The 4,359-nt window shown below is 39.5% G+C and overlaps 1 long non-coding RNA gene across 1 annotated transcript; it reads left to right on the top strand.

Annotated features, from left to right (window-relative positions):
• The first annotated feature begins 1,182 nt into the window (after window positions 1–1,182).
• LOC125802968 (uncharacterized) lies at window positions 1,183–1,593 on the top strand. The gene is made up of 3 exons (XR_007440012.1): window positions 1,183–1,329; window positions 1,384–1,431; window positions 1,528–1,593. It is a non-coding gene; the product is annotated as an uncharacterized LOC125802968 (long non-coding RNA).
• The last annotated feature ends 2,766 nt before the right edge of the window (window positions 1,594–4,359 follow it).

Below are 4,359 nucleotides of genomic sequence, written 5' to 3'. Positions count from 1 at the left end.
TGATGTCCTCAGCACAGGGCATCTGTGAGCTGATGTATCGGAACCGAGTCACTGCGTTTTCCTCCGAGCGAGCTGTGATGCTTCTCGGCAATGCTGCATCAGCAGCAGCTCGAAAAAAAGCAGTGGCTGACTTCACATGTATCGGAGGAGGCATGTGTTAGTCTTCACCCTCCTGGTGTGTTGGGGCATCACTAGTGATAGGGGGAGTCCTAATGGCCTCTTGGCTGTGCTCAATTGGGGAGAAAATGGGCAACAAAATTAATAAAATTATAAAAAAAAATTTGATTTGAGCAATGTGGCGTCTAATGTGAATGTAGCCTAAGTTGATTGATTAAACAAAGCGTTTAAAAACTCCAGCAGCACTGCTGCATCTGATCCACTCATACCAGCACAACGCACACTAACACCTTATACACCACCACCATGCCAGTTTTAATCACTGCAATGTTCATTAAAAGCTCCTCTGTGGTGGTTTATCATGTGAGGTCCTGTTCATTGGAGAACAGGGTAAAATAAGGGATGATAATAAAGTATAAAGAGAAACAGAAAAGCGACTACAAAAAATTATATACGTGCTCATGTATGTCAACTGGAACTGATAGAATGGCCACTACATACACTGTGTATATAAATAGAAACTGTATAGATTTGTACAGTGCTTCTGAATAGATTCTGAATAGACAAGCATTGATTGCGTAGGAAAGCAATTGGCCTTGCGATGCTCACATGAATGTCCTTCTCCCTCCAGTCAGCACACCAGTGTATTAGCTTATTCACCATCTGCTTTATCACACAATAGAGCTGGAGCACTGACACACTCCAAAGAGCTGCACTGCTCTTCATTCAAACAGACAAGATGAGAGGAGACCTGTCCAAAACCGACATGCAGCTGTGCAATCGGTCCAGACCTACAGCTGCGTTTAAGAACCGATCAATCAAAGTGTAATTAAAAAATGATAAATGCTTCAATGGAAACAACCAGAACGGCAGAAGGAAGAAGAAAATGAAAAGCTCTTCACCATTTCTGTTACCTAATCTGTGAATAGAGGGTTATGGAGTACGTTTGTGTATGTGCACCTTTTGTTTCCTGAAACAATACGTTCAATTAATTTTGGTAACACTTTACTTGGATGGTCCATTTGATGGCCTCTTTGATGCTCAACTGACATTTAACTAACATTCAACTGCATGTCTATTAAATGCAAATGAACTAAAAGGTGAAAGTGAATGATTCTCTATTGAATAAAACCCTACATTCAACTCTAATCCAAACGCTTATCTTAATATTTTAGGATTGGGTTTAGGGTTAGATTTTAAGCTTAGGTTAAGGTTAGGGTAAGGGTTAGGTGTAGGGTTTGATTTTATGGTTGATTAAGGGTTAAGGTTAGGGTTAGGTGTAGGGTTAGATTTTAGGGTTGATTAAGGTTTAAGGTTAGGGTTACGTGTAGGGTTAGATTTTAGGGTTGATTAAGGTTTAAGGTTAGGGTTAGGTGTAGGGTTAGATTTTAGGGTTGATTAAGGTTCAAGGTTAGGGTTAGGTGTAGGGTTAGATTTTAGGGTTGATTAAGGGTTAAGGTTAGGGTTAGGTGTAGGGTTAGATTTTATGGTTGATTAAGGGTTAAGGTTAGGGTTAGGTGTAGGGTTAGGTTCTGTTTTGAATTATTTACATTCAACATAGAGTTAAGTTAAATTTAATGGACATTCAATTCAGGGTTAGTTGAATGTCAGTTGAACATCAACAAGGCCATAAAATGGACCATCCAAGTAAAGTGTAACCTTAATTTTAATTTACCTCACAATGGTCCTGTTTTATGCCGTCTGATTAAAATACACTCAATGACAAAAAAATAACACACCCAGATTGCTGAAAGCTCAGCATATAGTTATAGATCAGGCAGAAATGTGAATGAAAACTAAAACATGCTACTCCTAATGCCCTATAAAAAGGCTCTCAGAGGATATGTTTGGGTAGTGTATTTCATGGGGAGAGATATAGACTGCTAGACATGCCTGTATGACAAGTTCCAAAGACATTTTGGTGAGCTGAGTCAGTGCTTTAGAGTCAGCCAAGCACTCAAAACAGGAGGAAAACAGCAAAACAATAGTGATCAAGCATTTAAATAGCTTTTTAGAAGTTAAATAAGAGAGTTTTTTTCTGGGATTAAAAGCGTGAATTCAGCTGCAACTGGAAATATCTGCACTGTAAAACTGTGCAGAACTAAGGTGCACAGCTTTGGATAGGCTGTCTGCCACTGCTTATAAGCACTTGTCCAGCCATGTGGATTTTTACTCCTGCCAAAGTATGACAAAAGGATATATCGTGCATTCCTAATTGCTCAGCATCTAGTGTGATGGTGCCCCTGGGCATAGTGGTGTTGGAACTGTCACAGGGAGTGAATGAACTCAAAATTAACCTTTATTAGAAAATGCCTTCCACCAACATCCAATACAACTTAAACAAACATAGCAACAGCCCAGTGGGGCTCTAGTCTCTTTATCAAAGTGTTTTCGAAGTGTTTTACAGGGTCAGTGTTGCCTCGGGCTGCTTCTCACTGCCAGCATCTCTTTCAAGTAAAGACTGAGGCAGGGTTTTTAAGCTGGTCCCACCTGGCTGCTCAATCGGTCCAAAGTGGGCCAGCTGGGACAGACCCCTGCCTCAAAGTTAGCCACCAATGCCTTAATCTGCTAGTTGTCTTGTACAAGAAACCTGGACTGCTACAGACTGGAACCATGAAACCTTGGTGAATCCAGGTAGTAACTCTGTGATGGCTGTGCTCTCAATACTGTTCACTCTGTAGCTCATTTATGTAAATTAATGATTTTGAGAATGAATGTTGGTTCAACTCCACACAGTATTACAATTAATTTTTAAGAAAGTGAGTTTTGAAAACTTAATTCATTTGAGGCAACAAATTACCTCAAATCATCTGAGTAGACTTAACTTATTAGGGTTTACAGTGCACATTATGAGTCCAAAATACTTAAATAAACTAACAATTACACTGTAAACAAGGTTAGTACTTGTTAGCACTTGATTTACTCAATTCTATTCATAACAATGATTATGTGCATTATTCACACTCATTTTAGAAAATATTTTTTGCTCAAGTTGTTTGAGTTATTAAGCTTAAATGGTTTAAGGCAATCGATTTCCATAGGTTTTACAGAGTGTGCAGGATCTACAGACCCAGTTGCAACATCTGTAGGCAAATAAACCACAGGGTATCATAAAGGAACCTGTATAACTTCATGCTCAACCATAGTAGATTCTCCTTTTAATGACTCACACAAATACACATATAAAGTTTCATTGAACAACATTTCCAACAATTCTTTCATATTCAAGTCTTTCATATTAGTGCACAATTGTTATTGTCAACGAGTAAAAGAAACAAAGCAAGAATTATGCATAATGATTACAGGGTTAACATGAATGTCTCTGGAGTGTTTCTACGCTGAGTAACCTCATCATTAATTCATCTATTATTCATTTAAAGCAATTCTCACCCACTCTGTAAATATTAGATGGTTGTGTGAATTAGATTGTCCCTCCGAGACCCGTTACAAAGTTCTTATTCTTACAGTTTTACAGCCTCCCGCACTAACATAGAGCCTGCAGCATGTGCTCTTATGTCTTATGTACCTTAATCCGACACAGACATTACTGCAAAGTACTGGAACAACGCTGCCCAATGCTGTCCAGATGAAAGGAGAAACTTTCTGCTCCTGAGAGCCGCTGCACTTTTCTGCTTGGCCGAGCAGGAAGCCCAGCAGTACAGTAATCTAACCGGCATCATTAGGAAGAGCCTTCCTCCAGAGCACAGTGCCCCACAGAGACAAACAGATCAATTAGAGCAGCTGCAGAGAGACTGCACACTCAATGATCACAACTATTGATCAGTCTCGATGAGCCAAAATCGACCGCCAACATCTGACCAAAAAACTCAACAAAAACTCAGGAAATAGACGTTAAAAAGTGGGCTGGAGCGTGCAACGTGAAATCTCACCCTACATACATTATACATACTGTATAATTAGCAAGCTTTAGCCAGCTTTAGCGCGCTAATTAAAGGTAAAGAACGTTTAAAGCCTTAGGAGGCCACGGCGAGGTTAAACAGTCACCATCATTAACTGTTAAGGTCAGAGTAATTCATTAGAATTCAATAAGCCGTATCAGTCTTCATCAGTGAGTGCTGCCTGTACTCTATCTGTCAGGTCCTCTTTAAAACATCGTTTAAATCCTCAAGAGTTACAAACTTCCATACAAAGCTCTTAGCGTAGGTTAGCAATGTGTCAAAAGTATCGGGACACCTGCGAATTCGATGTTACTACTGAATAATGGGTGTTAAAAAAGAGTTT

The sequence above is a fragment of the Astyanax mexicanus genome, chromosome 7, assembly GCF_023375975.1.
Source record: "Astyanax mexicanus isolate ESR-SI-001 chromosome 7, AstMex3_surface, whole genome shotgun sequence".
Classification (NCBI taxonomy): Eukaryota; Metazoa; Chordata; class Actinopteri; order Characiformes; family Acestrorhamphidae; genus Astyanax; species Astyanax mexicanus.
The sequence above is the reverse complement of the archived record's forward strand: the minus strand, read 5'-3'. Positions and strand labels throughout refer to the sequence as shown.